Source organism: Oreochromis aureus, linkage group 7 (genome assembly GCF_013358895.1).
Source record: "Oreochromis aureus strain Israel breed Guangdong linkage group 7, ZZ_aureus, whole genome shotgun sequence".
NCBI classification, from domain to species: domain Eukaryota; kingdom Metazoa; phylum Chordata; class Actinopteri; order Cichliformes; family Cichlidae; genus Oreochromis; species Oreochromis aureus.
The window spans coordinates 20,633,698-20,660,957 of NC_052948.1; the positions used below are offsets into that span (position 1 = coordinate 20,633,698).

Here is a 27,260-nt window from a genome sequence, read left to right on the forward strand (position 1 = left end):
TGAGGTTTTCTAGCTGACCCTGTACTTTGACTTTTCAGAGTTTCCAGCAGAAATGTTGGAGCCATGCAATGAGGTGGTCATACTGTGTGGCACAGATGGAATAACAGAATGAACACTGTCCAGTTCCCGCTACTTCAGCTGATGGTGATAGTGCAGCAAGGCAACAGTTTATAAGCTGAGTTTACTTTCCAATGCCAACATAAAATGAAAACATGACTGTTAATGAATGTGAATGTCGATCAGCAATGACAAATTTAGCCTGGGATAAATGGTGAATATTGGCAGACCAAAAATAAGATTCACTATATTTAAATACCATTAATTATATGCCATGTAAGCTAATGACACATTCCTTATATTACCAAAAAACTCATATTGCCAGTACTTAGGTGGATCAGCTTGCTTACTGCTGGATTTATTAATCACTTTTTTTGGTTTACTTTCAGATGCAAAAATTAGCATGTAATACAAACAGAAACACAGAGTAGCCAAAATTACATTATCTTTGTGGGCATATCCTACTGCCTACTTATGCATTAGCATAACTTACTCTTTCCATTAAAAAGACGCATAAAAGGTGATGCGTCAGTCTTCAAACTGCTTTGATTCCACCTACTCTTTGATTTTACATGGCAGCCAAAAATTTGACAACAACCTATTTACTGGTTAAGATCTGGACAAATCAATGTATCTGGGGAAAAATGTGACTTGTTAAGGGTAAACTAATAACAGTATGGCTCACAGAAATGAAACAAGTTCATTTATGATATCTAAAAAACGTGATTAATAGTTTCATTGTGTCTGCACATGATCCAGATTTGAAATTCTGAGTGAATCATGCTGTTCAGTTTGTTTTATATTCGTCAAGACTTAGCACCCAATATGTTCATTTTTGACTTGTGTGTACTAAACTATTCTATTACAGAATATTTAAGAAAAAACATGTTTGATTGTGAAATGGTTAGGAGATCAAGTAACACTTTCTGCAGAAAAGAAAAGTGGGGAGCAGACTAAGAACCCAAAACAAGCACTGAAGCAATGAGATACAAGTCTTCACTTCTGGCCAAACTGGCCACTTCTTCTAAACTGATGTAGAGATTGGTTCAGAAATTGGACTGAATTTGCAAGTAGAACTTTGAGGATATTAATAAGCACCAGTATCTGGACAGGGCAAAGTTAAGATCACTAGATAAGAATTATTTAAGTTTTGCATTGATGAAAGGGAATGTGATTCTGTGCGTGGGAAAAATCTGTTTAAGATCTTGGCAACCTTGACTAAGAACTGGGGAGAGCCGTGGCAGGCCGTGAGGAATGATGACCTGTTCTCATGCAATGGCACATTCCTGCCATAACTAAGCTGGAACAGGCCTGGGATAACTATAGCAGGCAGCTTGGAGTAACAGCTTGGTGGAATTTATGGGAACCTACCACCCACTCCTCTTTGACCAGCCCAGTCCATCTAAATGAATCAGTGTCACTGGGACTTAAAGGTTCAAAAACCAATCTGACGTCATTTCAAGGTGAGGAAGAAAAATTTCACAACATGTGGCAAGTTTACTTGGAATGCAAATTAATGGACTCATTTATTAGCTGAGAGATCACTATTTTTTGTGTGCTTTATTACTGTATGATTTTAACTCTGGTTGACAATTTCAAGGTCCCAAGAACTATGATGACGTAAACTCGACAATTAAATTGGACAATGGACAATACTGTTATGCTGTGTTTTAATATAAATGTGAAACAGCTGTTAACTTTTGAGTATGCGACTTATTTCTTACTCAAATGTGCAAACAAATGGAGATAAACTGCTGTGCGGTAAATTACATCTGCATTTTCAAGTTTACTTTACGTTCTTAATATTGGCCCTCAAAGACTTTCATACTCACTTAATAATAGATAAAGAAATGAAGTAGAGAGCTGACCCATAGATCATTTAATATTAATGTTTCAGACATCTGTGAATCCCTTTGCGAAATTCATTCGTGCTCCCTTTTGTGCACTGATGGGAACTCCAACAGCTGCCTGCTTCCAAGGTCTACTTAGTGAGGTAGAGAGAGAGACTGAAAGAGAGGCAGGGAGGAGTGCGATGGGAATAAATGTTCTAGAGGCCTATTAATTTATTGATCTCTGCTGACCTCGACTCCAGTGACATGGTGGACTTAAAGGACAGAATAGCTTTAGCTTTTTCGCCTCCGCTTCCTCAATACATTTCCTGGAAGTTAGATCATTTTGGTGGCTTAATGGATTTAAACCTTATCAAGGAAGACCTAATGGGAAAACTTGACATTGTTTACTTTGAAAGATGGTGGAAGGGCACTTTTAGTGAATATTGTTGAGTGGTAAGTCCAGAGTAAAAAAGTGCAGAATACATTCTAATCCATTTATCAAGAAACCTCAGTGCGGAAATGCAACAATCAATAAGGCGAGCAACTTGAGAGCATCCACAACTCAGCCATTGGATCTATACATGAGTACTCCAAGCCAATGTAGATTTACTTTCAGAGTGCTCAGAAACTCCTCAGGGACTCAAAACTACACTTGGCCTGTGTTCACTACAGGATAATAGAACATTCAAAAGTATTAGGATGAACCCAAATCTTTTTTTTCAGGTCAGCACTGATACCAGTCATGTCTTCAGATGGAGATACTATATGCAATTTCACTTCATACAGATAAGTGTTATGCAACAGATAGAGCTAAGATTAATCTCACATAGTTAATTGACTTTCCAACTAAAAATGGGATCTAACTTCTTTGAATTTGTAGCTGTCTTATTTTTTTATATTTGCTTGATTTGGGTTTACAATTTGGTTCTTAAAGCTTTAATGTCTGTTTAATTAACTAATTTTAACTGCTGCCAGAATAGGCATAAAAACAAAATACCTAACCTCTTGATAGTTGGTCTTGTTGCGGGAAAACTAAAGAATTTCAAAGACTACATCTATGGAGGGTTTGTATCAAGATGCCATTACAAAATCTGTATTATAATTCACCTGTGTTCACATCTTCGGAGACCATACTTTATACTTATGTATACTTGTTTTCATTTCTTTAAACTTTTAAACTTTAAAAAGTTGAACATTTTTAGATTTTTCATGCCCAGTTCCTACTACTGAGCACGCTTTATTAATTGGAAATAAACATAATCTCCAGCAGCTCTGCTAACGCTCAGAGAATAATGAATCTGTAGAACCCCAGAAAATCACGTTAGCGTGCAATTCCAAGTTAACTCCTCTGCCATAGCTACACTAGGAAAAGCTTTCACTCTTTGGGGAACTAACAAAACTTCATAAGGAATATTATAGCTATATAGCTTTTTTTAATTGTACTCGTGGCACACACAAAGCTCTTGGAGATGAGAAATTGAGGCAAGTAAACCAGCAGGATGGACTCAAAGTCAGATTGAGGGTGTTGTAGTTGATTTTTCACTAAATGTTGAAGTTCTGAATGAAAAATAAAAACTATAATTCAACTACAAGAGTATACCTTGTACCTGGCTATTTTCAAAGGAACGTTTTTTTTATTTGTTGTATTACTTAACACTGTCCTATGAATTGTTCAAGCATAAAAAAGGCATTTAACTCAAGAGATGAACCAGTGTTGTGTCTACAAATGAGAGACAACTGAGTAAAGAACCAATTGTCTCTTTAGGCACCTTATTACTAGCAGCCTGTTGCAAAAACACATTTACCCCTCATCTTTAGTTTCTTTAGTTGAATGCATTAAAAAAATAAAAGATAAAATTGTTTGACAGAAATAGCACCGACAAGGTGATCCTTGTTGAGCTATTAGCCAAAAATGTTGAATTGTGTGGAGTGTGTCCTTAAAAATATGGACAAAAGAAGTGAGAGGCCTAAAAAGCCATTTACAGCAGATGCAGACCTGACACAGACCTGAGAGATACATCTCATTATATACTGTATTTCCATGCATGTTTGCACATGTTTCAATAAATCACTGCATCTATTTTTCCCAGCAAAATGACCAAGTGGCGACTCAGACATGCATAAATGCATAATTCCTATCTCTACTATAAAGTTGTAATATCCAGCAGACTTATCTGCTATATATTCATGGGTAATCATTATCGTACACAACCCCCCATTTTCCTCAAAAACTACTAATGAAGTTCCCCACAGGAAGTTAAGTGTGTGTGCCTCATTCAGATACTTCATTCAGGTTAATGGCCACATTATCAGCGAATCAGCGTTTAGAAGATAATTATGTAAAATCCAAGCCTCTCAACTTTCCCCTCCCTAAAGATTCTCTGATCCTCTGCAAGACTAGATGATTTGGGATCTGCTGATGAGATCCTGTGAACACAGAGCTGTGAGTCGTGACTAGCCTAGACAGAGACAAAGGACTGTCAAGACATTTCAAAATGCACACTAATCTTCTGCAAAAAAAAAAAAAAAAAAAAAATGTAGAATTTTGCTAAGGCATCCATTAAGACCTGGCACTATGGCGGGACATTTTATATTCATTTACTACAACAGCTGAACAAAAAGTACCCTGATTTTCTAAAATCTGCCACCATTAAACAATGAAATACTCTGTTTCAAAAATAATGGTGCAAAGAGAAAACTGAACTGCTGTTGCAGTTAACAGAAGAATTTATGTTTGTAAGACACACCAGACAATTTGTATCAAATGTGTCACAAAGCTGAGAAAAAGGGACATGGAAAAATATATATGGCTAATGTGGAAATCCAAAACAGAAATAACAAGTAAGAGCCTTATTATGACAACACAACAATAGTCCAAGTTGTCAAAGTAGAGATGGCAATAGGTACCAAAGAACAAAAACACAATGTCCAAAAATAGCTGCCAGTGCTTTGTTGATGATGTGAAGCTACAATTTTGAAATACCAACACTCATGAAGTCATGAAGTCAGGAAGGATGAAATCACTTCCCAGAAAAAGGAAAATGAGCCAATGCTGAAAGGAATGGCTGTATATCAATTGAATAACTTGGACACAGCTTGAATTAAACTCCAAGGGAGACAATCTTTAACACATAGGTCAACTGCTAATAAAGATTTTCCAAAACTTCTTGAACTTGAAAACTTCCTCACCGTCTCACTCAAAATAACACTGATTTTCAGTGTAGCCCTGGGAATCGGTGGGAAAAAAAAGAAATATGCCTGGACATGTTCTTGACCTCTTCCCTTGGTCATGTGTACGATCACTGTGTGATGCATGCCGGGCCTCTCAGTAAGACTTGGGATGGGCGTGTTTCACTCAAATACAGCTGTGTTGTGGATAGACTTACACTAAGCTACACATAAGCACACCCATACTCACAGGAGCCGAGTTACCAGGGTCAGAATGTTACACAGTTTGAAAAATTTGTCTTATTTGTGTTTCTGTGGCACTTCTGTGTCAGCATGAGAATACTGGCCACAAAAGAGAAGTTTTATGGTGGGGCCACACACAAAGACACTATTAAACGTCAGCCCAGGCACTGAGCGCAAAAACTGAAGCACACAATATGGCGTACCTGTTTGAGCACGTCTAACCCCACTTATAATGAACCACGTTTGCTCGAGATCAGGGATGTCAAACCCATTTGATATTGTGGGCTACACACAGTCTACTTTGATCTTAAGTGGGTCGGACCAGTGAAACTCCCCTTTCTGTCAGCATAAGGAAGTTTAACTACATATTTAATCCGTGAGATATCCTAATATAAGCAAAAGAGTTACAGTTTCAACATTATGTCTCAGTTTTTGAACATGATAAAGAAATGCTGTTGTAGTAAATGAAAGAAATCTGTTAGCACGACTACAGAGAAAAGTCCTGGCATGCTATTGCCCAGACTGTCCTTCAATTGTAAAACAGAAAGCTTTTGTATTTATTTTCCCAAAGCCATCCAGTGGGCTGAATTGGTGTCCGTTTCAGGCCCATTCTGGCCCTGAGGCCTTATGTTTGACCCCCCTGCTCTAGATACAGTGTTGAGTCAGAGCTATCAGAAAGATTATTACATCAATACAACTCTCTCCAGGTGGGCTGGAGATGATAATTCTAAGTCAATAAGGAATTCTTACCAGACTTGGTGATATTTAAGCTCTACTCTTGCTACATTGGTCTGCTACAATTTATTTGTATAGCCCAACATAATGCATGTATAAATGGTATTTACTTGCCAGGGTCAGCAATATTTTCCAACCCCCCAAAATGGACACTTCAGTAGAAGAGTACAGAGTGTCCAAGAAAAAAGACTAAAACAAACTGAAAACGCAGTTCCAATATAATCAATAATGGAGTCCAGCAGATGACAGTAAATAAAAAAACCTTAAGACTTAGCTTACCTGCCCGGCTATGTGGCTCCGCGTGGGCTGAAGTGTTCTGAGGCTGACAAAAGCAGTGGTGTTTCAGAAAAAGCCAAAGGTCGTCTGGAACCAATTTTCCTGCACAAAAGAAAAGCAAGAGAAAAGAAGACAGGTGTCAGCTTAATGTCATCATCACGCAGCCCAGTAAGCTCCTTTGACAAGTCAGATCCCGTATATAGGCTCGTGAAATGGATTTCTGTTTCAAAATGACAAAAAACTGAGGGAAAAAAAAACAAGTTGACAACAAAAACTTTATTTTGATAAAGTCTGAGTTCCACTAGAAAGCAACGACAATTGTGCAGTTTGAAAAGTTTGGATATCAAGAGTTCACAGACAATTTTTTCTCTTCAAGAGAACGGTACGGCACTGAGCGACAGCATGGTTAATAATGCTGGGGGAAGGAATGCGGAGCGCGAGCTGCTCCATCATCTTAATTACAGATAAAACTAACCTAAAAAGTCTGCAATCTCTTAAGAGGAGGCAGGACTCTCGCTGCTATCCTGCTTTTTCACTAAAAGCACCAACACACAGTCTAAGACAAGAAATAAAGACGTGCTTTACTCAACAAGGGCAAATAATAATTAATAACAGTAATAGTAGGAGCAATTAGACATGGTAATAAAATATCTTCTTTGTGCTTTGTGGTCAGTGCCTGTCCACAAAGCACCAAGCTTGGAATGAGGCTGGCAAAACACCGCTCCCTCTTGGTGTGTCATAATCTCCATACGCATTCATATCAACCAGTCACAAACCTCAGCTCGCATCAATTATGCCAACAGACTAAGCCAATCCAAACCCATTCTCCACAACACATCACGTCCTGATTTCTCTTTAAAAGCCATGACTCAACAGAAATTAGACATGAACCACTCCCCTGCCCTAAATTCATCCCTGTAGGCATGGCATTCTGGATTCGCCCACTTATAATGTAGTCTGCTCAGGCAAGAAACCAAGCTATATAAGGAATTGTTAGGGCAGACTTCTGCTAGTGGCTCTAAACTGTTAGAGTGTTTACACTGAAAGCGTTTTTTTGTTTGTTTTGTTTTGTTTTAAGAGGGTCAACTTGCTAAACATGACTAGGCCCTTAATGTATAATCCAACACTAATATTGGTAGAGGGTGGGGGAGGTGAGCGGGGTCGGCCTGTGAGAGCACATGCAGTGAGAGCACATGCAGGTGTGAGTATTGGGAATGTGTCAATATTTGGGGGAGTACCCACAAGTATTTGGTGAACATTTATACTAGGAATTAAGCCACTTTTCTTTAAATAGTTATTACTCTTTACAGTATTTCTCAACTGTAACAGGTATGAGAGGGACAATGAAGGAGAAACTGAGTCTGAGATGCCACAAGTCTCAATAAGTGTGACAAGTTGCATAAGAAGAGCTCCACATATGAATTTAAAAAGGTCAGTTCTCCCCGGGTTTACGTTCGACCACTTCTTTCCTCTGGCTCTAATCGGCAGGGCACTACAGTGTTTCTACAAGGCAGACAGACACAAGGAGCTGCACAACTCTTTATGGCAGTTAAGCAATGGTAATGAGGCAAGAGACAGAGCTGAGCACACTAGGCTACTGCCACTGCAAAGTGTTTTATTGCATCCCAATAGCACTACTGCACCCACTGCTTGTGCTGTGCCTATATTGTAATGGCTCCACAAACATTGATGAATTACTCGCGGCTGATTCCACTACGGACATCTTTCATGCATAACGTTTGGGAAATCGTTACTCTGAGATCAAAACCGAAAGGCTGAATCGACCTGCTGTGTCGAGAGTAGGATTTTTAACAGGTTCCGACATGACAACTCGCATGTTCAGCAGCCGCTTTGATCAAAAGAAAGCTAGGAAATCTCTATGGGAACGAAACATGCCAAACTCAACAGAACCTGAATCAAGGGCTTAGCGTGTTACTACCCCCCATATCACACATGACATTATGGTCTCTGAACGGAAATGCAAAGTTTTAAAGACACATGCATGATAGCTTACAACAATCCTGTGAACAGGATCACTGCAAAAGTATTTGATTTACAGAGACGGGGTGTAAAGCTATGAGGGTTGTCATGATGCTAAAATTTCAAACTCAATACTGATACGCAGGAAAATACTAAAAACCATTTTCAGTACCACGGCGAAGATTTTGATCCCACCCAGCAACAACGGAAGTAATGATGAAGTCACATCTCGGAAAAGTCGACTTGTTAATTTTCAATGAATTTGCCTATTTTTCCCAAGTTCAGCTCGTCCCCACTCTTAGGTTTACCGCTAGAAGAATAAACGAGGCTGAAGTGAGTGGGGTTTGGTTTTTTGTAGTATAAGAGGAAACCCCAGTGCTCATTCCTAAACAGCAAGGTGACAGTCACAGAATTCACAGAATGTACTCACAGTTAGAAAAAAAAGAGAACTTTCATTGTGTAAATTGTGGTGGGAAACTTGAAAAATTTAAAAGGATTTTATCATGATGAGGCTCCTCTGCTCTGCTCTCTATGTTTCTGTGAGAAACTCATGCATCCCAAGGTTTGTTATACATAAAAACTCTACCTTGTTTATCTGTGTTTAACAGGTATTAATTACCCTTCACTTTATGCTGAACAAAGGACCTTGTGCGCATTGTCACCCCTCACAAAACGCCTACCCCGGGGAACAGGGGTGGACTCAAATATCATACAAATAAAACACCAAAAGGACATGTTAAAGCCTTGATTTCAGTTTTAAGTAGGTGTTTAACATTCAAAATAAGGTTCTGTTGTCTTCATGGGATGTGCAGATGTTTGTCCCTTTCTTGCATGTGTTTGTCCAGGGTAAATAGGCGAGGAAGTCACAGGAGGGGCAGCTGACTGCTATGGTCCATGGAGCATGTCTTCAGGCCAAGACCCTGTTCATAAGATAACAACTTTACCATGACCCTCAGAGGAAATATTTAAGCAAAAAGGAGCTCAAATCCAGTCACTCCATAGTGCTAAATGCATTCACCAGGAATAAAAAACAAAAACAAAACAAAAAAAACTCCACTGCAACCTCATTCAGCATCAGCCAGCCACTCCGTCTCTCTGGTAAATGGATTATGTCATGACTCAAGCATCTTGTAACCTAAGCAGACTGTGACAAGTGACTGAGTAGATGTAATATGTGCGAAAGAATAACCACGCAATGCTAAACAATAGGCTGGAATGGAGTGCTACCAAGTAGTACATTAACCATGATGTCATTAATGGGCATCTTAGAGCCAGGGCAGAAAAAGCACCAGATCCGATCCAAGAGTCAGGGCCTTGCATTGTATTTAGATGGCATCGGTCACTATATTTAAATGCGATTCTGCAGGAGGACAGAAAGGGAGCCTGACGTCTTCCATGCTGCTTAATAAAATCCTGTTATCACACGAGATGTTTCATATGTCTTGCTTTCGTAGTATTTATACATTTTTCTCGATCTATGTTCCTTCTAAACTCCCCGGCTTTCTCTAAATACAGTGGGCCCACTGTTCAACTCCCAGGGTGGGCAGCTGGCTCTACATCTGACACATCCAAGGACAAAAGGGAAACTCCAGATTGCCGTGGTGAGGGCAGCCACCCGTGGCAGTGCTCAGCAGGATTCCAGTTGTTTATGGTTGGCACTAATTACAGATTGGGAGACTCACCAAGCTCTAGAAACTTCAGTTGGCACAAAGAAAAGAGAAAACGCGCTTTGACAAGAAAAAACACAGGGTAACCATTAAGACTGTCTCCCCTTGCAGCAAGCCAGATAAAACATGGAGTGATGTAAACTCATTAGGATGGCTGAAAGGCATCAGTCAGTATCGAATTGAAACTCCATGGGAAACGTTCCCTTCTGCATGAGCACAATGTTTTTACATTATTGCTACCGTTATGTAGTTATTAGTAAAGAGCATGCACGTGTGAAGCTGAATTCAGACTATAAGGTGTTGCTAATCAGAGCCTGACTGATACTCTGTTTCAGACGACTTTTGTTATGTGTAGTTATGACTCAATAAAAACATAATATGACAACGCAGTTTAAAAATAATCTTGTTTTGTTGTCAACTTTTTCCCATGTCCTCTTTTTAGATTCTCATTTATGGATGCAGATACCAAATAGCCAATTGCGGTTGATATATCGGCCACACTGATACATATATGAGACTAAGTATCTCATCCCATCTTTTTTTAAAGAGCTCTCCAAAGATCATCTTTCTCACTAAATATGGTTTTCTGCCCAAAATTCACCGGAGACAATTTGTCTCATGCACCAACACTTTAACAGCATAGAGCATCTTGTTAACTGTGTGAACATATTTTCTTTTCCTTTCAAAGACTTGACTTACAAGCTAATAGCCCATTAGGCCCCAAAAGGTGAGCAAGTTTAAAAATAGTATCAAGTTCAGACATAATTATTTAAAGGTACAGCTTATATTAAGTCAGAATAAAAACTTCAAAGAAAGAAATACAATTTTTGAACATAGCTGTTTGTTTGAGCTGACAAGAAAGGTATCGGGAGTCATTGTAGGAAATTAGCAAATCAAACAGAGCGCTGAGTAAAATCCAGCAGACAGTCCCTTTGAAATGTACACTGCAGAGGAATGCTTTATCCAAACAGAGTAGCTCACTGCTTTGCAATTAAACACTCAAGTATGTTACACTCCCCTAAGCTTAGTGCTAGTTAGTTCCATTTGAAATAAGGGAAACTAATTAACAGCTTTTTTTTTTTTTTTTAATTGTAAACATAAAATAATAAAAAAAAAATCTGAAAGTCTTCTTTGTTCTATCCAAATCTTTGATCACATCTATGATGAGTCCTGGAAGGTGAAGCATTTGCTTTTAAGTGTTTTCATCCATTCATTTGGATTCTGGAAATTTGTTTGATGAGCTGTTAATCAAGAAAATTAGTCTGATTTCTAACTAAGCTGAATGCTGTATGGAAGATGAAGCACATTTTTTCATGCACAGACTTAACTTGAGTGAGCTGGCTGGAACTATCTATTGTCAAAGTACATTTGGTGACTAACTTTAGCACTTTTTGAATAAAGTAGTATGAACAAATATGAATAAGTTGGTACGACTGTGTCAGTAAAATAATTCTTGATTTCTAAATGTATTGAAGTCATGTTTACTTTAAATGAGATTTAAATAAAGATTTTGATTTATATCTACCATTAATAACATTATTGCCTAATAACAGTTTGTGTCCCACATCATTACTCATCGCAAATGAAACAAACTTTCCTTTTATCTCTGATCTCCTATTCTACCATCAGCACAGACTCTGTCACATGTTGGTGCAGGTGCTCTACTCTTGTATTTGGAGAGAAAAAGATGTGCTGGCAAAAAGGAGAAATTTGCAAGCCAGATACGCGTGTATGCTCTATTTTTACATCTTTACATCTTATTTCCTCTTCGGCGAAGCGAAGAAAACAAACACTCAACATTTCTAATGAAACTCCTCCTTAATATGCCAAAGAAAACCCGAGGGAGGAACGAACCCTTATGTTTGAGCATCATATTTTTACTTTGATCTCACAATATGCCATCCCAGGACTGAATCCAGACAAAAAATTAACTGCATAATGGAGCTTGTGCTGCTGTATCCTGTTTGCCAGCCACGTGCTCATTGGCCAGTTTGTGCACAGCCTCTGTTCCTGTCAGTCAACAGTCCTCTGGATCATAGCACTCCCAGCTCCTCCTCCTCCTCTTCCTTCTTCTTCTTCTGTTCCTGGCCCAAGTCTAGTGGCTGAATGCCAAAACCTGGGCTGGACACCTACCTGCTATCATAATCACCATGAAATTTCACAAGCAACGAGTCAGTTCAAACACAAAATCTGCAAACTTGCTTCTCTCATCCACCACTTATTCTTTCCCAACATTCTCAGACAGACACGTCACACTCATCTCATCCCCTGCAGACATTTTGCCAGGGGTCCCCGATGAGCTGCTAGCCTGATATAGCTGTGGTATGGGCTGGGGTGTGGGCCAGAGTCTGAAGGAATGGGAGTGTTTGTTTTCTTCCCATTCGATCTTCATGCGATCAAGATCATGTCGCGCACCATGATCTTCATCAAGCCCTTGTACCACCAGGAAGGAGTTACAGAGATTTGGCATGCAATGTGCTAATGAGATCACAGTGTGGATAGGCTGTGTGCGTGTGTGCGTGTGTGTGTGTGTGTACTCAGTGTGACAGAAAATGAAGCGGGGGGGGCTTCGATGAGTTAAAAATGTAATTTGAGATGTGCCCTCGCTCCGCTGGGCGACTTAAAAAAGGGGTGAGTCTGCAAATTTAATTTGAGCAGCACCAACAGGATTATTTGTGGGAAAGAGTCTTGCTGTGTCAGGCAAGGTCAGGCAGGAGATGTTTGTTTACAAGTGGGGAGGTGGTTAATGCTGGGAGGCTTTTTTATGAATGTTGCGTAATGTCTTCGAAATGCCAGGTGACAGAATAAGGTACGATTGCTCTTCTCGCTGTAAAGTGCACAGCTTTTGAAATGCTATTCTGTTTAGTCCAAATATAGTTTTAACTCACAGGACTAAGGAAGGACAAAAGATGCATCATTTATGGGCCAAAGCCAACTTTTACTACCGAACTTGACCTTAATTTGAAAATTTCTACTTCTCAGATCTGTGAGTGAGTGGTCACTCGCTACTTTACGAGGTTTAGCGAGTCAAAAACAGTACTATCCATTGCAAAAGTCCTGCTATACATCCAATGCTGCTTCAACTCTATGATGAGGATTCTTCTAGATATGGTTTGTGGTGCTTATTTCACATTTACTGCACTAAGGTATAATAACAGGATGTTAGGGTTGTGCTAATGGACGATGATGCCGTTGATCGACGATGGTCAAAGTGCGCAGTAACAGCTCGCCAGTCAAGGCGATGTTTAGCTCATCTCCACACTGATGCATTAAACAGACATTATCATTATTATGACAACCATAATAAATTGTGCCTTCCTTTTATCTCGCTTCTGAACTTGCGCGCCCACACACCCCTAAATGTATCTGTGCTGCATCAGAAGTGCGCGTCCCAGGCTTCAGGACACTTTAAAATTAATGTTTTGTGTAAAGTGGCTATACTGATTGATGGACAACATTAAATGAACTTGTGTTCACAAATTACAATAAATATAATTAATTCAAGGCTGTATGTCTTTCAATTGTTTTTCCTCCTGCCCACAGAATCATTTATGCCACTATAAGTGCAAACATCAATGCCAACAAGCTATATGATCACTACATGTAAAACCAGCAGTGGGATGCCAAATAATGAAAATCTTCTTTTTAAATCTTTTATCAAAACCACAGAACAGATCGTTTTTATTGTTTTGGTTCTGTGGTTTCATATTGTTGTTCTTTTATTTCTGTTTTATGATGAAACTTAAGTGCTTTATATTTCATATACTCCTAATAAGGCGGCTGTGTCTGTTTATCCACCTTCACTCTACGATTTCATGTGATAGCAAATGTGATTTTCATGTTACTGAAATCTCATCAATACTGTAATATTGGGCATATAAACTGCCCAGCTATAAATTTTACTACACCGTCCACACCCAAATGGGTCTCTATTTTTGCCAGTAATTTATGTGCCAACTCTACACTATTCACTTTATGATGTGAAAATTGGGTTCGCTGACATTACGTCTCCTTGATGGTCTATTCTGAACAAAATAGTAATAAAACAGTGATTAGATCGTAGAAATGCTACACTGCCAGCATACATTTCGGTCACCCGCTACAGTTCAAGACAGCACTTAACACAATGTTCCCAAAGCCCAAATCAGCTAAAGCCGAAGCAACTGAAGACAAATATTAAAGTCAGTCGGGTTCATTAGTGAATTAGAACAAGATTAGAAACAGCCCATCTGACTGTAAGAGCAAAAGATAGAAAACAGACAATTTCTACATTTCACATTTGAATGGGAACAATTGAGTCATGATGACCTAGTTAAGCGTTTAGAACACTGAAAGAAGGTTTAATGCAGTCACAATGTTAGAAAAAGAAACCATTACATAGCCTGGATTTGTAAAGAGGAACCACGCTCAACGCCCCAGTTCGTCTCATCTGTCATTTATGAGACTAAATAATAGGAAGCGCCTTAAAGCAACTATGAAACTCTGCAAAACCCTGCATCAAAAAGCACCGTTTATAAGACATTTCTTTCTACACGCAAAGCTGTTTCACTGATACCCTTTTTGATATCCAACAAAACCAACTGCAGTTCACCCTGAAAAGTTAACTTTCAGGTTCACTGCTATGGTAAACGAGTCCAACAGCCTCGAGTTATGTCTGAAAGATTTTAGCACGACGTGGAGTTAGTTATTTTAAGATGCAAGGTGAGTCCACAAGAGTTACTGAGGTTAAAGCCTGGCCAAAAGTGCTCTCAACACATTCCAGCAGGCCAGAATTGTTTTGGCACCGCTGCAGCTACAACCCCTCACCGAACCTTTGTCCTAACTCAAACAAATACTTGTGCAGATACATCACCGCAGATTGATGCCCGAAGAGGAGATTATCCTGCCATATACGGAGTTTAATACAGCTCATGTAACACTTCCTTTAAGTCTACACTACTTGGAGCTATTCTCCAAAATTCAACATGAAAAAAAAAAAACATTTAAAAAAAGGAAAACTACAGACGTGGAGACAGAGAGAGCATTTTCCCCCTCCCCCTGGACAGGCTTTGTCAGGGGGCTTTCTGTTTCCCTGTTCGGCAACGCTGGTCCAGTGTAAAACTCAGAGTATCTGTCAGAGCAAATCCCCTAAAGCAGTCACTAGGCCAGCCTGGTGCCAACACTGTCCTAGATCAAAAGCCAGCGCTGAGAAACACTGGTGATGCAGGGGATATTGTTCACCTGCTCCAGAGATGCATGATGACTGTGCCGGGAATGTGTGCACGTGCAGGTGTACAGCACACACGAGCAGGGTGGCCTCAAATGTATCTGCACATCTGTATAATTAGGAACATCAGGTTTAAATTTAAAACATCTTTACTTCAGTTATTTGCATTACCTCTTATTACCCTTCCTAATATAGGTAGGTGACAGAAAGAGGAAAAGCACTCATGCTCTAAAAGCCTGACTCGATTCACAAACAGCAAAATGATATGTTTGCAGTAACACCAGCAATCTTCTATCTTATAGATCACATTCAAACAAGCCAAATGCCAGACTGCATTTTTGATTTATTGGCACAATAAATAACTGTGTGACACAAATAGATTCAAGGAACTCTAGAGAGGTGAAGAAAAAAAAGCCCTTAGTCTATTAGTCTGTGTCCAAAAAACAAACAAACATGTCCTAATCAAGATCTTTGATCAATGATCAAAGAGTACCTCAGTATGGAAGAGTGTCTTTCCTTCACCCTGCCACCTCTAATCTTGAGTGTCAGTTAATAGCAACCTGTAGCTCAGTGGGCAAAGAAGAGGAATGATTCGACATCATGAGAACTGGAGGGAGAATAAATTTACATTTCTGGATTTAATCGTCACACAGAGAACCTGAATTGAATTGTGAGATTGCCAAAGCCAGCGCTATAATTCATCTCAGATTTAATCACCAGAAATGCAGAACTGTGGGACCGAGCCTGGAGGCATTCAGCTTCTAAATGAAATTGGAAACCAGATTCGCCCTGAGATTTTGATCTCCCACTACATATTGTTAGCTTTTATTTGGCCATCTTCCGTCCCAGCCTCAGGCAGCAATTTGTGTTAGTTCTCACAGTGAGGGACGTATAAGGAGCTAAGACAGCAAAGAAGTTTAAAGATTACTTTATTGAGCTTCCTGGTTTGTTTTTAGCATTTCCTTTAATGTTTCAGTTTAAACATAAAGTGCATGTGACATCCTGCACATTTCTTTGACTTGCATCTGAAAATATAGCCCAGTTTGTATATAACACAGAGATGAACGTGGCCAACCAGTCACTAGTACCAAGACATGGTTGCTGGTCCATATAATCCCATAATCACTGCAGAAATACCTGGTAATTCCAAAGGGTTCACAAACTTCTTGCAAGTGTAAATGGCACTACCCTCCAGCCTAGAGCTATCTGACACACAGGAGTGAATTTAAAATCAAAACTGGTATAGCTTTCAGCCTCCATACTGCTCAATTATCATCCATTAGACTTTCCACTAACCACCAAAAGCAATAGCTAATGTAATCTTTTACATGACCCACATGAATCAGCTATTAACTAGACATTAATGAGGCCCTGCATTAGTTTTTACAAGCAGTCAAACCGGTGAAAGGTCTGGAAGACGTCAATAATAAAAGGGGCTTTACGTCACCACTAGCCCTGGTTTTATGGACCCAACAGGACAATAATGATGATGATGATGGTGATGATGATGATGACAGGAATAGTCTATCTCACACTCACTAGTGAGATCAAAAGGAGAATATCTGACACCATTAAATCACTGGTGGAGCAGCTTTAGCCCAATAAGCCAGTTTGGGATGTGCTAAAAAGCCAAACATTTGCTGCTCTGTGAAGAGGAGACACACTTTTGAATCACACACTTTAGCGAAAGGGCAAAGTTTGACACGGGGCAGGCAGCAGCATTACGTTTTAGGCCAAAGTTATGTGGGTCATGACTTAATATAATAGGAAAATCTACAGTAAACTCTTTGTCTGACTGCACCCGTCTCACATTACTCGTCTAATAGATGAATTAAAAAATGCAGGTAATGTGCGTCTGTACAACAAGCAAACATTGATGTTGGTGAAATCTGTTTTATATGCACCACTGCTTCATAATAACAAAAGCTCGGCCGATAACTCGTTAAACTTACATTCTCAAGGTCAGCACTTGAGCTAACAGCTTATCAACAAAGCCACAGCCTTGAGTTTCCCAGATAATCACAAATGTTTGCAAAGTCAACATTCTTCTAAAGGTTAAACGAAACATTTCAACAGTGAGTGAATGGGACCTCAAAATAGAAAACAAAGCCAGTGCAGTAAAGATTAGCAACATTAACATTGCGAATTATCGTTTGAATAATGTTTGAGCACATAAATAACACATGTATGAGGACACCAACTTTCACACAGACTCACACGCATCATCTGTGGGTGAGACTTGAATGTCCCATTTCTAAATGATCCAACACCCAGGCAGAAGTAGAGGCCTTGCGGCTGACATACGATCCAAATGCTGCTGTGATCTTAATTATCCACAGTCTTCCAAGCACTGACTCAAAAAGTGGTGACACTTGAGCAAACTGGAGTGATGACATGTCAGGTCACAGAAATCAGAGAAAAAAAACCTGAAAAATGTCAGTTGTATTTCCAGCTACTAACACTGCATTACTGAATACGTGAAATATCTCTTATTTCATGAATGACTAAAAAATAACAATAGTTAACAATAACAATAGTTCTGCCGTTCATCCAGTAAATTAATTTGAACTTCTTCTGACATTTTCCTACCTGGATGACTCGGATGACATTACACTGACTTTTGGTAAGCGCAGTGATATTGCCTGATAGCTGCAAAATGTACTCAGAAGAAGTCACGACCTGGAGCTGCCAGCATGAATTATACCGAGACCAGATTTCCCAAACAAAACACAATCGGGCTCCAGCTTTGCCTCGATCATAGACAGAGCTGAAGATTTGGAGATGGCTTCTAGCCCACACTGCACTTTATCAGGCTCCAATGACCTTCTAAAATCAGGAGTGTTTTTGCTGTGAAACAGCAACATGGCCAAATGCCTCACACTGTAACAAGGTGAACAAGGACTGTGACATTTAATAAAAAAAATAAATAAATAAAGAGGTACGTGTGAATTTTAAACAAGTTTGCTACTTATACTGGAATAATACATTTTGACCAAAAAAACAAAGATATAAAACTAGATTGTTTCTGTCAACTGGTAGAAGTCTTGACAGCTAAACTTCAGTTCATGCAATCCTGGTAGCAACATATACTTTCAACTAGTTTTCTTGATTGTGTCCACAACAAACACTACACATGCCCGGTCACAGGAAGCGTGACTGCTTCATGGCTCCATTACTCTACTGTTGCCAGGCTAACTTCACCACAGCTGCCTGTAATGTGTGTTGGACTTCTAAGTTAGCAGCATAGAGAAGAAGAATTAAATTAGTTGTTTCAAGTTTGCTTTTTGTTTTTTTTCAGGAATTAGATGAACTACACACATTGTATACTGAAAATGTTACCAGTATGAAATCCTGAGAATGTCACTGATTCTCATTCTGATACTGATGTTTTCCCATAAATTTTGTGTGCTTTAAATAGCAAGTTAAGTACAGCTAAGCCTTTATTTGTGTATGCATGGACAACTGAGTGTGGAATATTGAAATAAATGTTAACAACAGTGGTGGGGGTTTCCAGATCCATTCTGTGAGGCTCAACTTTGGTCACAGAGGCATTGTGGGGGCATCCATGTGCCATCCATGTGACCACAGAGCACATGTGGATCTTGTAAGCAGGCTCAGAAATAGTATAACAACTACTCCTTCATGGTGTGCCTGTCTACAAGAAAGTACTAAGCAAAATTACTTATGTAAAAAAAATATTTATATCCTTATGGTAATCTGTATAAAGATAATCAATGCAGGAAAATAGTCCCAATCACTGATAGACTGTATCATTATTAATACTGATACATGAGTAAATCTTTCACCGTTGTAGCTATATTTGCGCTGGACTGCACTAACTGCTCATCATCAGCCCAAAGTAACTGTAGTGGCACTGAAGTACAAAATGGCATTAAAGTAAATATTCACATGAACCAAAAGGAGTTCAAAGTACTTAAATTAAAAGCTTACTGCCCCCAACCTCAACATATATCAGGAATGCAAAGATGAGCCTGATAAAAAGTTAAAGACATAAAATATAAACCTCACTTTGACATCAAGTCCAGGTTAAAAGCTGCAGTAATAAGATCTGAATCTGGTACTGCTGCTACTTTTATACAATAGGAATGCCTTTGAGCAGTCGTATCTGTGTACATCTCTTAACCCCTGGGTCACACCTGTTACCTTGCTAAACCTTTGTCTCAGAGCAAGCTCAGGGGTCAAGGATCAAAGGTCATGGTGTCACATGACAGTTCCTTGACAGATTTGTTTCAGAGTCCAGTCATACTTATACCTTCTACCATCTGAGAAATGACTTTTTTTTAGGTTCCTGAATTTTCTGCAAAGCAAACACCTTTATAATAACACCAATTATCAGCATTATTTCTTGTAAACTGAAACAAAAACAAACACAGGTTCTAATGAAATGACAGACTAAGGGTGTGAGAATAACTTTCAATTCATGATGGGTTTTCTGCAGTTAAGCAAGGATGACGCATACTCCAAGTCTCTAATACAGACTTAACCATGCAGTTCCACATCACGCAGTTCAATAACATCCAAACAGCAGCACTAAAAGATCAAGCTGCCAGAAGATACTTGAGCTCGATTAAGTCCCACCCACACCGGAGGAAAATGACTTTGTATTGCATAAATGTGCCTCCGTGTCAATTCTGGCTGATAAATGCCTAAAAGCTGCAGCAGAGTGGGATGCACCAACAAAATCGTATAGAACCTCGAGGTAGACATAGGCAAGAAGAAATGAGCGATCAGCAGGAAGAATAAGAAAGCTGTGGGACTGCGAGCAAGTTATTTTCTTACTGCTAAGTCAGACATCTAAATTTTGTGCACACAGCTAACTGAGTTCCAAAAATTCCAATCCTAAACTCCTATGCTCCAACTGGACACAACATGGGCACTCCCATGTTGATTTGCTGTTCGACTTTATGTTTTCACTTAAATATGAAAGACCTCATTAAGGTATAGGTAAAATTGCAATTATGCAGCAGTGTATCTCAGGACGTGCTACGTAACACCAGAGTAATGTAGCACCTGTGTAAGTAACAAGTAATGTGCAATAAACTGACTTTTTCGAATAACATCCAACATTAGGCACCAGGCAGAGCGGATAATGGCACTGACATCAATAAAGCTTCATCAATATACCGACCTCATCATGAGACTCAGATTAATCCATAACATATTTTACTTTAATGTGTTCAGCACTGTCACGCTGCTCTGTACCAGAGTAACGATGTTTAAACACAAAGTTCATTAGCTCAAACTACAGCAATTTATGGAGAGCGAAATCATGTTTGTATGTTTTCAACTTCATAAAACATTTAAAAGACAACACTGTAAACTTCCTATCCAGAGGGATAATATTACTGACCCCGTGAAATGAACAATAATGCAACACATAATCTACTGATGAAGATTCTTCAGCCATTCTGAGTCATATTCTTGGTTACACCTGACTAAAGTTTGCACTGTTAAGTTTTCATACTACAACTTTTTTTTTTTGCAAATCCACAGGCTGTGATTTATTTATTGAGAAAAAAAAACTGTACCAGGATCCACTTAAAAAAACAAAGAAAAAAAAAAAAACAGTATTTGACAAACAAATAGGAACGACGCCCAGTTCAGGTAAAACTCCAGGTCACTGAACTAACCAACAAACAAAGACAACTTTCATTCCAGTTCACAACACAAAAAGATTATGAGACATGTCTCCGAGCCAAAGCATCATCCAAGGCATTTACAAAAAGGAGCCCAGTGTAACGTAAAAGGTCATTTAGATCCCATTTATATCATTTCCAGTTTGGTAACATAGATCAGCACTACACCTGACAATCTGTGATGGGCAAACAGAAAGGTCAAAGGCAAAAAAAACGAAAATGCTATTATATCTTGCTCCAATCACCTCAGCATATAGCCCTACTGCCAGACTGCACCTCCATCAGTCAAACAGCGAATCACAAAATCTCTTGCAGCTCTGTCAACCAGAGAAAACACTATCTTCTTGTTGCTCACCACAAAGAATGTCAGGTATGTTCGCAACTCTGAGACACTGCAAACAATCCAACAATTTTTGTGTTCGCACACTTCAGGAGGGGGGATAAGCATCCACAGGGCACTTATCAGAAGGGAAATCTGAGATCGGCAACTTGGCCTCCCTCTCGTCTGCCTCCACCGGGTGAGGTAACAATCCCAGATGCCCACCTTTGTTGACACTGTAATCAAAACAAAAGAAAGAAGCAAGTAAAAACAAGGACCGACAACCTCAATCCCACATGAACGCACAAAGCAGAGGTCGTTTATCAAGAGCTCAGCGTCCGCTTCTGTCAACTTTTGCTGGCAGTGACTCGTGACACTGAAACAGAAGAATGTTTTACTTTTACAATCAGTGATAAAAAACAAAAAACAAAAAAAAAACCCACCAGACCACTTAATACTTAATTACACTAAAGTAAAGGGTATTTTAAGAAATCTGGCAATTCTTGTTTTCCTCCCCTTTAAAAGTAACGCAAAATCCATGACGATCTTCAAAAACAGCGGGACAGACAGTTGACTCTACAGATAACACACCTGGCTCGACAGATGGAAGGCAAAAGTATCACTTTAAAAAAAAAGGGGTGCTCGATCTCAGTTTTTAGGTAGCAATTTAAGGAGGGTTTTCACAACAGTAGTGGTGAATTCTGTATTATATTTAAAGCTGTAGATTATAATTTCAGCCTTGTGATTAGGCCATATTAAAAAAACAAAACAGAAAAAAACAAGGTGACACAACAAACAGATGCATATAAAAATCAGTCCCAGTGAAATGCAGGACAACAGCATCTATTTCATGCAACACAGGTCCCACTGTGGGGTTTGATTTAAATGGCTAGTTGAGTGGGATACAGCAGGATCAGGTTCTCTTTTCTTTCTTTTGGGTTTTGTTTTGTTTGTTTTTTTGGTAAGATGATCATGTGATCATGAAACCCAGTGTTAACAATCAGTTGAATCTTTGAGTGGGAAGAATGACACACAAACTGGTGAACCGACACCTGTTTATCGGTATGGCAAGGAGGACTCTAGCAACCCACTCACTCCAAACAACCAGGAGGTGATCTTTAAATACATGCAGTTTATGCATTAAAACAGTACAATCTATAGGGGCACTACATGCATGCAATCAACATGCAGAAAGTTGATTTTTCTTTTTAGTTTTGTTGCATATAATCTGCACATAAACCCACGAGTGTTCGGCAGGGAGGAAAGTAACAGTGCTGAGAATAGCGAAACATCCTCTTTCCACTGTGTTTGTTATCCCCATTCAGGGTGGTGACTTCTCTCTCTCTCTCTCTCTCTCTCTCTTTCTCCCTCGCTCTCTCTCTCACGCCCGCGCACACACACACACACACACACACACACACACACACACACACACGATCCCATCTCCCACTCCCCACTAAAAGACCCGTGGTGGTCCCTGGACCCCTGTTTGGTCAGCAGTTTAAAGTTGAGCTCTGCCTATCCCGTTTTGTAAACACGGGCAAGCTGTGCTTTTGGGACGGGCTCAATTCCACACCAGGTGTACGCTAAACCACACACGAGTGGCATCTTTTTGTTTGTGCGTTTGTTCTTAAACAAACTGATCTGTAGCCCTCCACTTCAGCCTTCACTCACTCAACTTATGACAGCAGCAGCAGCAGCTATGTTACAAAGTCAGCACGCAGTCACTGATTAGCTCTCAGTTCGCTGAAGCCGAGCACGGCTAGCAAACTTCTCCACTGGCTTCTCCTCACATCTCTATCCTGCACAAATCTGACATTACAAGACAGAACCGCTAGTTTTTGGGGGGGTTTTCCTCCTCAAAGACACGCCATACCCTCGCTGACAACCTGGAACTTGGGCAGCCGCAAGAAACTGGCGAGACTTGTGGCTGAGACACTTTCAATTTTGCGAAGGGGGGCGAAAAAATGAACCCAGAGCTAACTTTTCCATACCTTTTTGAACGGCGAAGAGCTCCTCGTCGATACTATCACTTCTTGGCAGGCATGAACCCCGCTTCTGACAGCGTCGCCCTCGGCAGGAATAACGACAAAATCTGCCTGTGTTGTGCGACTGTGTGCCGCTCAACTCTTGCCAGTGCCCGTGATTTCTCCCACACCGCTCTTCTCTGCGTGGCTCCAGCAACAGCCGCTGCAGTTTTTTCCACCAGCCTGGCGCGGGAGCGAGCGCCCGGGATACTGGGCTGGCCAGAGAAGCGCGTGAACGCGCAGTTTTCAAGAGAGGCGCCGAAGTGGGAAAAGTGGCCTTAAGAGATAAACAGATCCGTGCGCTGTGACAAGGTAGTACAGATGCACACAGGGTAGTGTGTTAGCGATTGTGTAAAGCTTTCATTTGCCCTTGCGGTTTGTGTTTAGCTTAACCCAAATACACATATGTAGTCTTCAGGAAATCTGACTTCACTTTTACCATTTCTATATCGAGTGCGTGCATTTAAAATAAAGCTTATCTGAATACTGAGCGACTTCACTATAAATGAACTGAAAGAGTTATTTTCAGTAAAGCGATAAAAAAACACCGATGCACTCTGCGAGTCTATTCTCATCTATTATTTGTAGTCCTGCTGTTGTGACATTTGTACAGCGCCATGTCCTTTCTGTTAATGGCAAACACGGTCATTATCGGTGACGGTAAATGATGACGTTACACTTCAAAGCACAAATTCATTTCCAATACTTCATAATCAAAAACTAATTATTCAAAACCTCATCTGTCTTGGAAGGACAGTTTAAAAGGAGGAGGCAAACAGATGGATTCAAAGGCGCCCTGAGTGCGTGCGTGTGTATGTATATGTGTGTGCATGTGTCTGTTTGTGTGTAATAGTTATTGAAACGCGTTGAGTGCAGTTATTGAGTCTTTCGTTGACGTCATTCTTCTCTTAAGGGATGGTGACCAATGGAAAAAAAGAAATCCCCTCCTCCTGCTGCCTTCAGGCCCCCACAGCCAACTGAGTGTTAAAAACTCAACAGATATGAAAACACATGTAAGGACAAATGTGTCATTTTTTTCTAACAGTTTGTACACTTGGCAACCAAGTGTGTGTGTGTTTAGGTTAGAGTATCAAACTTTGGTGTGATAGATTACAGATTAAGGGTTTTGGTTTGTGCCTAACAGAAAGGCAATACTGACAGGGGGTAACATTTGTGGCTTCGGTTTCACCTTGGAGGGAAAATGGTCAATTAACATAACACATAAATAATATCCTGGGTGGCCGCAACCTTGGTTTAATGGTACAGATCACATATTCTATCAGAGAACTTGGGAATAAGAGGAGAACCTGAAGGCAACATACTTGGGGAAAGGAGGAGGAGGAAATGAGCCAGAGGTTGACATGTGGGAATGACTAAGTTTTGTCTTTCTTTCTTTTTTTTCTCATCACATTCCAGACATTGTTTCCTCCTCCTTACTGCCCAGGTCCTGGGCACCGAGGCCAAGGACTTTCCAGGGCTGGAGGAGAGTGAGTATGAATGAATGATGGATAAAAGGAAACGGAAGGATGACTCTGATTTTCTTCTTTTGGCATGTGCAGAGTCACTTTCTCCTTCTCCAATTAAATAAATACAATGAAGCGGCATTGTTTCATCCTTTGTTGCCCCAGGCCTTCTCTATGAGTGCCATGCTTGTCTGAGTAATTTGAAGAAGACGAGCTTGTAAAATTACAAAAAATATTTTGGTATCGCAGTCGCACCCGACTCAGAAGTGTCTTAATGCAAGAAAAAAAAGACACTTCTGTATTTTTTGGACTGCTTTTTATGTTGTAAGCAAAGAACATTTCATCACAGTGGGAGCCGGGTTCAATGAGAGAGTGAGGCAGAGACAAGGAGATGTGAGTCAGGGTCGGCCGGCAAAAGAAAAGCAGTGAAGTTTGGACTGACTCATTGAAAGTAAGTGCACTGTCCCTGATAATAAAGCAGAAGAAAAATGACATGCAACTTTTTTTCTTTTTTTCCCTATTATGGAACTAAAAGAAGCTGACAGACCACACAGGAGAACATCCATCATCGCTGTGAACCTCAGACGCCATTTATCTTGCTACATTTCTGTCTCATACTTTTGCTCGTTACAATGTGTTATTCAAGTAAACCCTCCAGAAAAACCTTTTCTTTTGAAATTTGAGGTGTTATCCATCCCCCGTTACTGTAAACCTCTTACTTCCAGACATAATGAGAATCTGCATCAGCAGATCAGAAACAGACCTTACAGAATGCGTCGGTTCAACTTTTTTTGGCACAAGACGACCGAGACCACAGCTGCAGAGAAGCTGCTCTGCAGCTGACCATAATAAAAGACTTTAATCTCCAATCTGGGAAATCAACAGCCCAACATAAAAGTGATGCTACTGAACCGGTTTGATCATCTGAGCCCGTTTAAAGATAATGAGTAGTATTAGAAGTAAGGCAGTGCATACAAGCATTTCCATAAATGCATACCAGCTCATGTAATTAAGCCAACGCCAGCTTAGCTCAAGCCTGACTGACTGACAAAAGGTAGGCTCAATCTGACCATAATAGTGCATGTTATTATGGGAACAGAAGCCATTCAGGACACTGAGAGCGTCAAGTGCCAGTTCAGCACATGACGCCTGACTCATCCTCTCTCCTCTGAGTCACTCCCTCCCTCTTTTGGTCCAGGATCAGTGGCTCTCTGCTCCTCTCTCCTAATGTCAACCATTCTACGGACTGGATACCGGCCAGCGATGCAGACACTGCCCCGCTGAGGAAGAAGACTTTTTTTATATAATTGTTTTGTATTCCACCGGGTGTTTCTCTGTTAAGACAAAAGACTGGGTGTGATGACGGTGTGGCAAGAAGAGGGCAAAAAGAGACGTCACGAGGGACCGAAGTGCTGCTTATCTGTCCCAACAATTCTGTCATGTCCTAAAACAGAGGTTATCACACAAGGAAGACTGGCTGCTTGGAAATAAGAGGGCAACATGTGAACCTCAAGGGAAAATGTGATAACAAGGCATCACAGGAGCCGCTACCGTCTGCAGTGTATTCCTTTTCCTTGTTGCTTTTACAGCTTTGGCCTAATATCAAAGGGAGAAAAAAAGCTGTAGTTAAGCCCATTATACAAATGAGCTTTGTGATCTACTGCGCACACTGATGCCATGTACATGAAAGGTGAAAGGTGATCCTCGAAGCAAAAAAGGCAAGCAACTCTAATAACATATGAGATCTCAATGGTAACAGAGCTCTGCAAGATCAAGTTTCTCACCCGTAGTATTTGGCATTGCGAATCAGTTGATCATGTTTGTTGACGCTAACAGGCGTGAATGTACACGTGGGTCAACAGGGTTGAAGCTGAAGCCAGTGGGAATGGTGGGAATGTGGATGTTTCCCGAGTTATCTCTTTGGGGGTTTTTCAGCGAGGAGAGGACTGAAGAGAAGACCAAAGCTATACTGGAGAGCTCATAAAGGAAGACCATGCTGTTAAATGGATGGATAGGTAGACGCTAACTTTGGTGACCATGAGTCTTTTTATCTATCGCCACCAGCAGCTCAGGCTTTTCACTTGACAACTGGGAAATCTCAGGATTCAAATTTTGTAAACATTGTTTTATCATACGCGATCCTGAATTCTCCTCTAGCACTTGTAGAAACCTGCAATCAACTGGGATCAGGTTATCTTCCAGTTTGCAAATGTTATCTGGAAATAGAATCTGCTAAGCATCAGTACCTTAACACGGTCACTGTGAACACGTTTATTCTAACATTGCTCTAGTCATAGTCAGGTTAATGTGCAGATTGCTTATGTGCATAAACAACATAAGGTCTTTAACAGTAAATACCCTCAAAAGCTGGCATTTGATCGGCTTCTGGGCTGTAAAATGTCCGACTTTCACAATGACCTGTTTCCAGAGGTGTCTTCACCAGTGCTGTATCGTGTACAGGTGCCAGGAGCTGGACTTTTGCAATGCAGTGGTCAGCAGTTGTGCATTACTAGTTCACTGTATGAAATGACATATTGTCTCTGGGAACAGGACATCTGTTAGGAAAAATGTTGGCTGTGCTGCCATGACACATTATGAAGAGGAAGTGTCAGTTGGCACAAAAGGAAACG

General features: G+C 40.2%; 1 protein-coding gene and 1 long non-coding RNA gene across 5 annotated transcripts in view; one reads left to right on the forward strand and one right to left on the reverse strand.

The window, feature by feature from the left end:
* Positions 1 to 23,370, reverse strand: part of peak1 (pseudopodium-enriched atypical kinase 1) — a 103,240-nt gene extending 79,870 nt beyond the window's left edge. The window contains exons 1-3 of one of the 4 annotated variants that reach the window (XM_039614809.1): positions 23,135 to 23,370; positions 21,366 to 21,376; positions 6,315 to 6,413 (exon numbers count right to left, since the gene is read on the reverse strand). The gene's annotated coding sequence lies outside the window, so the exon portion shown is untranslated. Of the gene's footprint in view, positions 1 to 6,314; positions 6,414 to 21,066; positions 21,377 to 23,134 lie in introns of all 4 variants that reach the window. The other 3 variants (XM_039614807.1, XM_039614808.1, XM_031752804.2) reach the window with 3 other exon arrangements.
* On the forward strand, positions 23,344 to 24,775 carry LOC120441104. Its single transcript, XR_005613771.1, has 3 exons — positions 23,344 to 23,479; positions 24,081 to 24,180; positions 24,584 to 24,775. It is a non-coding gene; the product is annotated as an uncharacterized LOC120441104 (long non-coding RNA).
* The last annotated feature ends 2,485 nt before the right edge of the window (positions 24,776 to 27,260 follow it).